The following is a 14,187-nucleotide window of genomic DNA, read 5'->3' as shown; positions in this document are numbered from 1 at the left end:
CAGCAGACCCACCAGCAGCAACTGGCCAACTGGGAATGCTAGACTCTGAGGGCACTAAAATAACTTGACCAAAACCAGACACTTTCAAAATACGAATTGGTGAACATCCCGTCACTGAGAGGCACATGAAAAAATCAACTGCTGCCAACCATTTTCAAGCTACGCCAAATGGTATGAATTGCAGGATGAAATTCAATGTTCCATCTACCTTGCACAATGCCTTCCAAAGGAAGGGGCAGGTTGCCTGTAAAAGTCACCCTCTTTTTATGTAACAACCATGAACCTCAGGAAATATGACATCCTTAACAATCTACCAAACAATGTAACAAAAACACGGGTCCATGTTCAAGAGTAGAGGGTTCAAGGCTCTAGGACAGTGGCTCCCAACCTGTGGTCCGAGGGCCCCTGGGGGGTCCGCGAAGCCTCCTCAGGGGTCCGCAACTGCTTAGAAAATTAAATCATTTTAACAGATTAGGTCCCAAGCTTTAAGTAATGACTCAGTAAGGGGTTCCCCAGATTCTAATAATGATTCAGTGGGGGTCCCCAGATTCCAGTAATGATAAAGTGGGGGTCCACAGAAGTCAAAAGGTTGGGAAGCACTTCTCTAGGATGCTCTTAAACCATCCCAGAGAGGTCAGCCAAGCTGCCCAGCTCTTCAAGAAACTTTTTTAAGCCGACTCTTCAAACAAGCGTTTTTCTCTCAGCTGAAAAACAATTGTCAGGGGCGCCCCGCACTCCGGTCTGGGACCGCCGCTAAATGCATGAAAATGTTAACATTTAGCCACCAAACGTATTTACTGAAGATGAAAAGCTGATATTTCTGGGCAAAGACTGTGATTTTTGTTTGCGTAAATAACAGGCTATTGGTTTTGGGGAATTGGGTTTATTTTGCGAAAATGAAAAGATTGTGATTGATAACAAAATATGTGTTTTCATAAACTGAATAGCTGATGCTGAAGGCCAAAATTGATTGCACTAGTGCTGTCTAAGCTGTGATGGGTAAAATGAGTGTAACCTGTCTGCTGGGTGAGCCTGTAACCTGAGCAACAGCACTGCTGAGCCTCCCAGGCTCCCTGGGCCTCCTGTACTGCCTTAGATTGCAAGATGAGTGCATTTCTATTTTTTTAACTGTGACCATTCCAAGGAGATTCTCAGTGACAAAATATGATTGAGAATCTACTTGGAGGGGTTAGAAAGGAAGTTAATTGTGATTGTGCAGCTAGATGCTGAAATAAATGATGGGCCTTGTGCATTTTATGAACTCATTCTGCCCCCTATAGTGTTTTCGAAATTATGCTGGAAAATGCACCATTTAGCAGCAGTTTCTGAGAATTCTCTTGGGACGAGCAGACGTGCATCACTTTTGGGAGGCAGGGGGGTAGGGGGCAGGCATACTGCAAGATTCACAAGTGCCTCTCAATAGCCTATAACATTTATCCACTGTTAAGCTTAAGCTTTCCTATATTATCTAGGAGATTTAGGTCCTTTGTGATGTTACATGCTGCAAGGTGTTTGGCAATCAGAATCAGTGACTGTTATTCCTCGTTTAGCCTCTACAAGCTCTTCCTTCACTTCCCGGCGTTCTCTGCTACTGTTGCTGGGCCTGGTCTCATTCCTTCCCCCTTCCATCCCAAGCCTGGTCTGCTGCTTGACTTGTGGTGCCCGACACCTGCTCTTGTTATCCTGCCACAGCCGGGTCTGTTGTTGCTAGGTCCAGGATGGTGGTAATCCTGTTTGCATCAATCTCCCTGCCCTACATCGGTGTACCGAGGAACCGGGCCGGAGTGGACATCATCAGCCACCATCCAGAGTATTTCGCTAGGCCCAGTGATGACTGGCCACCCTACCCTCAGACTGGCCACCCTACCATCAGACTATGGTCTTGGAGGTGGACTGGCCACCCTACCCTCAGGCTATGATCTTGGAGGTGGACTGGCCACCCTACCATCAGACTATGATCTTGGAGGTGGACTGGCCACCCTACCATCAGACTGTGATCTTGGAGGCAGTCTGGCCACCCTACCATCAGGCTATGGTCTTGGAGGCAGTCTGGCCACCCTACCATCAGACTATGGTCTTGGAGGCGGACTGGCCACCCTACCATCAGACTGTGATCTTGGAGGCAGTCTGGCCACCCTACCATCAGACTGTGATCTTGGAGGCAGTCTGGCCACCCTACCATCAGACTGTGATCTTGGAGGCAGTCTGGCCACCCTACCATCAGACTGTGATCTTGGAGGCAGATCTTGGAGGTGGACTGGCCACCCTACCATCAGACTATGATCTTGGAGGCAGTCTGGCCACCCTACCATCAGACTGTGATCTTGGAGGCAGTCTGGCCACCCTACCATCAGACTGTGATCTTGGAGGCAGACTGGCCCTCTGGCATCAGACTATGTTCTTGGAGGAGGACTGGACAGCTAAAATCAGACTACAATCTTGGAGGTGAACTGGCTACCCTACCATCAGACTGTGATCTTGGAGGCAGACTGACCCGCTAACAGCAGACTACGATCTTGGAGGTGGACTGGCCAGATAATATCTAACTATGATCTTGGAGATGGACTGGCCATCCTATCATAAGACTGTGATCTTGGAGGAGTACTCCCCCGCTAACATCAGACTACGATCTTGGAGGTGACTGCCTTTGAGTCCAGTGGCGTAGCCGAACTTGAGGGGGCCACTGCACAGTACAGGCAGGAGTTCTCTCTCTGAAGTCTCAGGACAGAGTACTGTGCTGAGGGGGCCCCTTGGAGCTCATGGCGCCCTCACACCATGGGGCTGGGGGACCTTTGTTATGCCACTGATTGAGTTGAGGGAAGAGAAGTGCTGACACTGTCCAGCGTGCAGATACAGCTGTTGCGAACATTAGTTAAGACTGAATCCCCAACCCAATCCCTAGCTTTTGGTGGTGGCAGGGTATGAGCAGGAGACATGAGGTGCCATTTTTACTTGCTGCATTTCTTTATGTTTGCCTAAGTACACATCTGGATCCTGTAAATGTCCAGCATAGTTGCTGGACCTGTGGCCTTGGGTTGAACATTTTTTAACCCAGCAGCTGGTTTAAAGAACACAAACACAAAATTCAATCACCCATGCCACACAAACAACACAGTCCTGAAGTGACACAGCTCCCTTCCTCATGTGTATATGTGATAGTATATGCCATGCGAATGTAGCATTGCATTGTGGCTCTTTGCAAAAGCAGCACTGAGTCACATGCTTGGCTTATACAATTATGAAGAATGAATTTATTATTCAACTGTTCTTTGTACCATAGACTGGTGTGCAGAGTTGTTTCATCAGCTTATGGTTCTATGCATCAATGTTACACAGAATGTTCCTTACTTTTCCAAATGCCAAACTAATTCCCCTAACTGAGCCCCAACCATGACGCGGACCACCAACTGTTGGGTCCACTACGTCACTTGTTGGGAAATCTTAGCCTCACGCCTGCCTTCTGTCATTGACTAAGCTATGCCCCTGTCTGTAGTCTTCATTAACGGCTTCATGACAGTGACTTCTGCTTTTCGAGGGACATTCCAAATAAAACCCACTGAGAAAAAAAAATAAATGCGTCATGTGCCAGCAAGGCAGCAGACACATTTATGAATGAGACACAAAATTAATGTCAACATCCATTAAGAGCATGTGAAGCAAGTGTGAGGTGACCTACACGTTATTTGCTTTGTACTATCACCAAACAAATGGGTTGAGAGAAGGTTTTAATAAACCGTTGGAATGTACGAGGAAATATCCCCAGGAGGAAATGTGCTATATGGCTGCTATGACTGCTGTTTGTCAGCAGGGAGATTCCTCAGAATTGAGTCAGATTCAGTCCCTTTGAAGCCTCCTATAGGGGAGCCCTTTTCTTGGTAATGGAGGACTGTGAACACGCTTTTTGCCCCATAACTGATATGATGGGATATATATTTGTCTTGGGAAGAGGGCTCATATTTTTGTGATAAGTTGTTAGGCCAACCAAGAACTGAACAGGGTCTGGCAATGTCACAGGACCACTATTACTGTGTACTGGGAGAGCCAGGGGTTCAGATCATGGAGCATAGCAAGCTTAGAGCATTGTATGGCCAGGGAGCAGGTCCTTAAATTAGGTTAAAGAGGACAAGCTCTATAGAGTTCCCTGCCAGGGAACTCCAGTGCTGTGCTTTGTCTTCCATATTCCTTACATGGATATTACAAACAGACTCTAAGTACAGATGGCATCAAGGGTAGAGGTGAGGACAGCAGCATGTTTTCCAGAGGATATGGTGTTGCACTATTTTTATGCATTCAGTGAAGTCAGTGATGATTCTCTGGGGGGCTGGGATTACAAAATCCTTTCTTGGAGTGTTAAGGGTCTGCCCTGTTTGTAGTATAGTGTCTTTTCGTGAAATGGTCTTTGTAAAGCTGATGCTCAGAGTTCAAATCTCATGATTGCTTTTGAATTCAAATACAAAATGCTGACACATTACATCCAAAACAGACACATTATACTTGTCTAATATTATAATGCATCACATTAAAGTAACTTTTGGACATTAGATGATCAGATGGCCCACTGGCATTCAATAGATGAAACAGCAGCGCCATTTGGGGTACAGAAGATGAGAATCTGGAATGGCTCAGCATGAAGCCACTGTCCAATCTCCACCTGATCTCAGTTATCTGTTAATCGTGCAAACCGAAGTGTCCAGCTAGGGGCTGGTGGTCTGCAGGGCAGCTGGCTAGTGTAACACAGGGGAGGGCGGTCACAGTCTTGATGTGAGCTGTGACTGAGCTCCCACACTACTGAATACAACAATTCACAGGGGCAAACTCCATTCACCCAAGGTACCTTGGCCCATTTGAGATACATTGGTCTGAGCAGCAGTGACATGTGTAGAGCTTTATGTGCGACAAAACAAACAAACAACGTCCAAGGGTAAGGTAACAGAAAACTTCGATTTTCACATCAAGTTAAAGGAAAAAGGAAAACAAGTAGCAAGAAAAAATAAAGCAAAAAAGAAATAACGTATTTAAAAGTTTTACGTCTCAATTTTAAACACAAAGGGGGGATTATCCTGGTTTCAACAGAAGCAACCAAAAGGAATCATATACCAAAGCAGCCCTCTAGAGTGCCCACTAGAGGGCAGTAGAACACTGCTATATTCTTTAAGCCACAGCTATTCACAGAGGACAGTCGAGCTGAGGAGAAGTCAGTGCTGCACATGGTCTCTCCTTGCAGGTGTTTGTAGGCTGGTACTCCAACAGTATTAGCTAGTTCTGTGTCTTTAGGTTAGTGGAATCCATACCGCCTTTCTGTAGGTGCTCCGGGACTGGCCTCTGAGACCTCAGACACTAGTACTCTGGGAGTCAGTTATGGGGCCCCCTACACCGGCTGCAGGTGACAACAGTCTTCCCAGTAAAACACCAAAACCCTGGACTCTGTGAGATGCTTGCAGCCTCTCCTGGTCTGAACTTCTCAGTTCTCTAGGGCTGCAGGCGCTACAGAGCTGAGTTCTCAGGCAGGCGTAGGTTCAAGTCTCTCTAGGGGTCCAATTAGGAAACTGAGCTCTCAGTCATTGGAGCAGATTCTGGATATTCAGTCCGGGGGAAAAGGTGGTCTTGCAGTGTTCCTTTATCAGGAAGCAGAGCTTATTTCTGCACATAGGGCGGGAGCATCGTCCTCCTTTTTGTTTTTTCAATGCTGGTTCTGCCACTCTCGCGGGATGAACATGGCTTTGTAAAGGTAACAGTCCAGTGCTTAATTTGTGCTTGTTGTTTCCGGTGCTGAGCACCGGCACTTATTTTTGAGGGCCGGGGCTTATTCTGCCTCAAGCATTTGCTGCGAGCAAAAGACACAAATGGAAAAGACGGAGGAAGAGAAAAAGGAAAAAGCGTCACAAAGGGAGAAAGTAGAAAGCTGCAAGAGGGAGCTGAAGGAGCAGGGAGTGGCTGTAAATGGATTAAAGGGGCCCGAGATGGCTTCCAGATTACGCCGCCTCAGTATTTCATGTTCGCACATTTAATTGCAGCAGCCGCATGTTTAAGAGGAGGGCTTTGTGCACCAGCACGTTTTTATTTACAAATTAAGCACTGTAACAGTCACATCTAGCTTCTCATTGGTGCTTGTCCTAGGCCTATCGCTGAAGAGTTCCCATACTCCACAGTCTCTTTCACTGCAGAGATGTGTCCTCTCGTGGGAGAATTGCATAACTGCACCTTACCCAGAGCCATGTGCATCTGCAGCAATGCTGTTTGGAGGTATTTTCTGTAAGTGAGACAGAGCTCTCTCCTACCTTCCAGCCCCACTCTTTGCCAATCAGTTTGGTCCAGTCCAGGTCTGAGCATTCCATCTCCCTCCTCTAGCATCCTCACTTAATACAGACTATCTCGATGATGCCCCTTGTCGAGCAAGCCTCGTTTCCATGCTCTGCCAGGCATCACACAGGAACCGAGGAGCAGCACATATAGTCCCCGGTGCACCCTGTGTGCCAAACATGAGATGTGAGGATTGCTGAGCAGCCACATGCACCTGTCACACATGAGATGTGAGGATTGCTGAGCAGCCACATGCACCTGTCACACATGAGATGTGAGGATTACTGGACAGCCACATGCACCTGTCACACATGAGATGGAAGGATTGCTGAGCAGCCACATGCACCTGTCACCCATGAGATGTAAGGATTGCTGAGCAGCCACATGCACCTGCCACACATGAGATGTAAGGATTGCTGAGCAGCCACATGCCACACATGAGATATAAGGATTGCTGGGCAGCCACATGCATCTGTCACACATGAGATGGAAGGATTGCTGAGCAGCCACATGCACCTGTCACACACGAGATGTAAGGATTGCTGAGCAGCCACATGCACCTGTCACACATGAGATGTGAAGATTGCTGTGCAGCCACATGCACCTGTCACACATGAGATGTGAAGATTGCTGAGCAGCCACATGCACCTGTCACACATGAGATGGGAGGATTGCTGAGCAGCCACATGCACCTGTCACACACGAGATGGGAGGATTGCTGAGCAGCCACATGCATCTGTCACACATGAGATGGAAGGATTGCTGAGCAGCCACATGCCACACATGAGATATAAGGATTGCTGGGCAGTCACATGCATCTGTCACACATGAGATGTAAGGATTGCTGAGCAGCCACATGCACCTGTCACACATGAGATGTGAAGATTGCTGAGCAGCTACATGCACCTGTCACACATGAGATGTAAGGATTGCTGAGCAGCCACATGCACCTGTCACACATGAGATGTGAGGATTCCTGGGCAGCCACATGCACCTGTCACACGAGATGTGAAGATTGCTGTGCAGCCACATGCACCTGTCACACATGAGATGTAAGGATTGCTGAGCATCCACATGCACCTGTCACACATGAGATGTAAGGATTGCTGAGCAGCCACGTGCACCTGTCACCCATGAGATGTAAGGATTGCTGAGCAGCCACGTGCACCTGTCACCCATGAGATGTAAGGATTGCTGGGCAGCCACATGCACCTGTCACACATGAGATGTGAAGATTGCTGAGCAGCCACATGCATCTGTCACACATGAGATGGGAGGATTGCTGAGCAGCCACATGCACCTGTCACACAGGAGATGTGAAGATTGCTGAGCAGCCACATGCACCTGTCACACATGAGATGTGAGGATTGCTGAGCAGCCACATGCACCTGTCACCCATGAGATGTAAGGATTGCTGAGCAGCCAACATGCACCTGTCACCCATGAGATGTAAGGATTGCTGAGCAGCCACATGCACCTGTCACACATGAGATGTAAGGATTGCTGAGCAGCCACGTGCACCTGTCACCCATGAGATGTAAGGATTGCTGAGCAGCCACATGCACCTGTCACCCATGAGATGGAAGGATTGCTGAGCAGCCACATGCACCTGTCACACATGAGATGTAAGGATTGCTGAGCAGCCACATGCACCTGTCACACATGAGATGTGAGGATTGCTGAGCAGCCACATGCACCTGTCACACATGAGATGTAAGGATTGCTGGGCAGCCACATGCACCTGTCACACATGAGATGTGAAGATTGCTGAGCAGCCACGTGCACCTGTCACACATGACATGTGAGGATTGCTGGGCAGCCACATGCATCTGTCACCCATGAGATGTGAGGATTGCTGAGCAGCCACGTGCACCTGTCACACATGAGATGTGAGGATTGCTGAGCAGCCACGTGCACCTGTCACCCATGAGATATAAGGATTGCTGAGCAGCCACGTGCACCTGTCACCCATGAGATGTAAGGATTGCTGAGCAGCCACATGCACCTGTCACACATGAGATGTAAGGATTGCTGAGCAGCCACATGCACCTGTCACCCATGAGATGTAAGGATTGCTGGACAGACAACCTGCACCTGTCACACATGAGATGTAAGGATTGCTGAGCAGCCACATGCACCTGTCACACATGAGATGTAAGGATTGCTGAGCAGCCACATGCACCTGTCACCCATGAGATGTAAGGACTGCTGGACAGACAACATGCACCTGTCACACATGAGATGTGAGGATTGCTGAGCAGCCACATGCATCTGTCACCCATGAGATGTGAGGATTGCTGAGCAGCCACATGCATCTGTCACACATGAGATGTAAGGATTGCTGAGCAGCCACATGCACCTGTCACCCATGAGATGTAAGGATTGCTGAGCAGCCACATGCACCTGTCACACATGAGATGTAAGGATTGCTGAGCAGCCACATGCACCTGTCACACATGAGATGGGAGGATTGCTGGACAGACAACATGCACCTGTCACCCATGAGATGTAAGGATTGCTGAGCAGCCACATGCACCTGTCACACATGAGATGTAAGGATTGCTGAGCAGCCACATGCACCTGTCACACATGAGATGGGAGGATTGCTGAGCAGCCAACATGCACCTGTCACACATGAGATGTAAGGATTGCTGGGCAGCCACATGCACCTGTCACACATGAGATGTAAGGATTGCTGAGCAGCCACATGCACCTGTCACACATGAGATGGGAGGATTGCTGAGCAGCCACATGCACCTGTCACACATGAGATGGGAGGATTGCTGGACAGACAACATGCACCTGTCACCCATGAGATGTAAGGATTGCTGAGCAGCCAACATGCACCTGTCACACATGAGCTGTGAAGATTGCTGTGCAGCCACATGCACCTGTCACACATGAGATGTGAAGATTGCTGAGCAGCCAACATGCACCTGTCACACATGACATGTGATTATTGCTGAGCAGCCACATGCACCTGTCACGCATGAGATGTGAAGATTGGTGAGCAGCCACATGCACCTGTCACACATGAGATGTAAGGATTGCTGAGCAGCCACATGCACCTGTCACACATGACATGTGAGGATTGCTGGGCAGCCAACATGCACATCCGTGTGGAAGGACAGTTTTTTACAAGATTAGGATGTGGGTAAAGACAAGAACAGCAGGGATTGAAGCGGTGACCTTGGTAACTACAGTCAGGGCAGGAAGGATGGACTGTGACTGTGAAGATTTGTGGACGTAGGTTTGGGTCCCTCCACTCAACCACATTTGAGGTTAATCTTACACAACCCAACCGGGTATCTTCTGTGTTTGTGTCAGCCGGAGATGCACCTCGAATATCTGCCCAAGTGTTGAGTTTTGGAGGGTGCAAAGTTTATGAAAAGAGAAGAAGCCTAAAAGCACTACTAAGTGACTTGCTACACTCTGGGACAGAGCTTCATTTGTACATGGCAGTGCTACCAATGACATACCTACACGAGTACTAATCATCACACTGCTAAAAGTCTGACAATGCAGATTGTTCAAGGCCCCAAATCTCTGAGAATGGCAGCAAGTATTAGCTGTTTTTAATGAATAATGAATTACTAAACAACTGATATTCTGCTCATCTTTAAATTACACAAACAGCGCCACCATGTGGCAGCTGTCATAAGTGTTGGTGTTGACAATTAAGTGCTGGTGCCGAGCACCAGAAACCACTGCATCAAATTAAGCACTGTTCTGGGAACCAAAAAGAGCCTTGGCAAAAAAGTTTTGACTGGCCCCACATTCCACTGAGTGAGCAGGCAAACCTAACCCTCTCTGAGGGGGAGGGAGTAAGCAGTTCTCCTGCCCACCAAGAACATTTTAGTACAAGACCAAATTGGGCATTTTACAACACAATCTCAACTGTATATGCTAGAAATCATTTAATTTCAACACATTTCCTAAGAGGAGCTAATTAACTATTCCTGCGCATCAATTTGCCACAGTACCCCAGAGCACACTTTCTCACGGGGAGGCACCAAGTACAAAAAAAGTGGGCGCGCACCACATAAATATGTTTGTGCCACAGGGATTCTGTGCCTGTCTGATTCACAGGGACACACCGATGAAGACGGCAACTGACTATCCTATTCCAAGAGATATCATTTGTAAAAATGCACCATTAAATGACACTCAGCAATCTTAATGTTCCACTATATAGCCTCTCAGATGTTCTAAGTGTAATATCATCAGATGTGATGACATTGTGGGCCATTGCTGCTTCTATCATATGTGTGTATCCAAAATATATGAAAGCAAGTAATCCAGCTAGTCACCCATTATAATGCATAGTTGTCATAAAGTACCCCAGTGTGCTGCTGCCAACATGATGTTCAGTGTGCCACCCTGCCAGGATACTGCCAGCCTCCTGCTTGATGTGCCAGCCTGCCCTGTACTGGGCAGGTATCACAAGGGCAGCAGCAGTAGAATCTCACTTCAGATATGCACCACTTACAGATGGTTTAAGATGGGTAGGGGCCCATTTCAAATAATGTGGGGGCCATAGTACAGTGGGGGCTCCAGTGGTGCCCTCAACTATGCCTCTGCCAAAACTAATTGCATTGATGTGGCTGAAGGGGCGGCAGGCATGCATGTGGAACAGGATTATAGGGGGGGCTGAACATGCAACTGCCAGGGGTCTGTGAGTGGAGCAGTGGGGAGAGGGTCATGCATGAACCCAGGCATCTGCAGTGTGCAGAAGCATGCACAGTGCAGGAGATTGTGGGGTCCCAGCGTGTGAGCACTCACTCTGTACACTGGACTGCAGTTTATACTGAGAGTCGGAGCACAAATGCATCCAGGGGAGGGGCGATGAGTATTGTGTACCTCCCTGAGCATCCATGCCCACACTCTGCTCCTCTGCACACTTGTATGGTCGCGTCTATGAGTATGCATGCACACATGCTTAAGGCATGATGTGTAACTTGTACCTGTGCGTGCGTTTGCTGTGAATCTCCTAAGGCAAAGTCAATGAATATATATGCATGCGCCCAGGGAGCTGTAATGGAGTGGGGAGATGGGTCATTCCATTGTGGCAGAAGCACACATGTACACAGGGAGCTGCAGTGGAGTGGGGAGATGGGTCCTTAGAATGTGGCAGAGGCACACATTTACACAGGGAGCTGGAATTGAATGTGAAGATGGGTCCTTAGAATGTGGCAGAGGCACACATGTACACAAGGAGCTGTAATTGAATGTGAAGATGGGTCCTTAGAATGTGGCAGAGGCACACATGTACGCAGGGAGCTGTGATTGAGTGGGGGGATGGCTCCTTGGAATGTGACAGAAGCACACATGTGACAGGGAGCTGTAATGGAGTGGAGAAATGAGTCCTTGGAATGTGGCAGAAGCACACGTGCACAGGGAGCTGTGATGGAGTGGGGAGATGGGTCCTTAGAATGTAGCAGAAGCACACATGTACACAGGGAGCTGCAATGGAGTGGGGAGATGGGTCCTTAGAATGTAGCAGAAGCACACATGCATACAAGGAGCTGTAATTGAATGTGAAGATGGGTCCTTCGAATGTGACAGAAGCACACATGCACACAGGGAGCTGTAATGGAGTGGGGAGATGGGTCCTTAGAATGTGGCAGATGCACACATGTACACAGGGAGCTGTAATGGAGTGGGGAGATGGTTCCTTAGAATGTGACAGAAGCACACATGTGACAGGGAGCTGTAATGGAGTGGGGAGATGGGTCCTTAGAATGTGGCAGATGCACACATGCACACAGGGAGCTGTAATTGAATGTGAAGATGGGTGCTTAGAATGGGACAGATGCACACATGCACACAGGGAGCTGTAATTGAATGAGAAGATGGGTGCTTAGAATGTAGCAGAAGCACACATGTGCACAGGGAGATGTGATGGAGTGGGGAGATGGGTCCTTAGAATGTGACAGAAGCACACATGCACACAGGGAGCTGTAATGGAGTGGGGAGATGGGTCCTTAGAATGTGACAAAGGCACACATGCTCACAGGGAGCTGTAATTGAATGTGAAGATGGGTCCTTAGAATGTGACAAAGGCACACATGTACACAGGGAGCTGCGGAGCAATATGAAGATGGGTCCTTAGAATGTGGCAGATGCACACATGCACACAGGGAGCTGTAATTGAATGAGAAGATGGGTGCTTAGAATGTGGCAGAAGCACACATGTACACAGGGAGCTGCAATGGAGTGTGAAGATTGGTCCTTAGAATGTGGTAGAAGCACACATGTGACAGGGAGCTGTAATGGAGTGGGGAGATGGTTCCATAGAATGTGACAGAAGCACACATGTACACAGGGAGCTGTAATGGAGTAGGGAGAAGGGTCCTTAGAATGTGGCAGAAGCACACATGCACACAGGGAGCTGTAATTGAATGAGAAGATGGGTGCTTAGAATGTAGCAGAAGCACAAATGTGCACAGGGAGATGTGATGGAGTGGGGAGATGGGTCCTTAGAATGTGACAGAAGCACACATGCACACAGGGAGCTGTAATGGAGTGGGGAGATGGGTCCTTAGAATATGGCAGAGGCACACATGCACACAGGGAGCTGTAATGGAGTGGGGAGATGGGTCCTTAGAATGTGGCAGAAGCACACATGTACACAGGAAGCTGTAATGGAGTGGGGATATGGGTCCTTAGAATGTGACAGAAGCACACATGCGCCCAGGGAGATGTGATTGAGTGGGGAGATGGGTCCTTAGAATGTGGCAGAAGCGCACATGCACACAGGGAGCTGTAATGGAGTGGGGAGATGGGTCCTTAGAATGTGACAGAAGCACACATGCACACAGGGAGCTGTAATGGAGTGGGGAGATGGGTCCTTAGAATGTGGCAGAAGCACACATGTACAGAGGGAGCTGTAATGGAGTGGGGAGATGGGTCCTTAGAATATGGCAGAGGCACACATGCACACAGGGAGCTGTAATGGAGTGGGGAGATGGTTCCATAGAATGTGACAGAAGCACACATGTGACAGGGAGCTGTAATGGAGTGGGGAGATGGGTCCTTAGAATGTGGCAGAAGCACACATGTGCACAGGGAGATGTAACGGAGTGGGGAGATGGGTCCTTAGAATGTGACAGAAGCACACATGTACACAGGGAGCTGTAATGGAGTGGGGAGATGGGTTCTTAGAATGTGGCAGATGCACACATGCACACAGGGAGCTGTAATTGAATGAGAAGATGGGTGCTTAGAATGTAGCAGAAGCAGACGTGCACAGGGAGATGTGATGGAGTGGGGAGATGGGTCATTAGAATGTGACAGAAGCACACATGCTCACAGGGAGCTGTAATTGAATGTGAAGATGGGTCCTTAGAATGTGACAAAGGCACACATGTACACAGGGAGCTGTGGAGCAATATGAAGATGGGTCCTTAGAATGTGGCAGATGCACACATGCACACAGGGAGCTGTAATTGAATGAGAAGATGGGTGCTTAGAATGTGGCAGAAGCACACATGTACACAGGGAGCTGCAATGGAGTGTGAAGATTGGTCCTTAGAATGTGGTAGAAGCACACATGTGACAGGGAGCTGTAATGGAGTGGGGAGATGGTTCCATAGAATGTGACAGAAGCACACATGTACACAGGGAGCTGTAATGGAGTAGGGAGAAGGGTCCTTAGAATGTGGCAGAAGCACACATGCACACAGGGAGCTGTAATTGAATGAGAAGATGGGTGCTTAGAATGTAGCAGAAGCACAAATGTGCACAGGGAGATGTGATGGAGTGGGGAGATGGGTCCTTAGAATGTGACAGAAGCACACATGCACACAGGGAGCTGTAATGGAGTGGGGAGATGGGTCCTTAGAATATGGCAGAGGCACACATGCACACAGGGAGCTGTAATGGAGT

This window comes from Pleurodeles waltl, chromosome 7 (assembly GCF_031143425.1).
Source record: "Pleurodeles waltl isolate 20211129_DDA chromosome 7, aPleWal1.hap1.20221129, whole genome shotgun sequence".
In the NCBI taxonomy this organism is placed as follows: Eukaryota; Metazoa; Chordata; class Amphibia; order Caudata; family Salamandridae; genus Pleurodeles; species Pleurodeles waltl.
The sequence above is the reverse complement of the archived record's forward strand: the minus strand, read 5'-3'. Positions refer to the sequence as shown.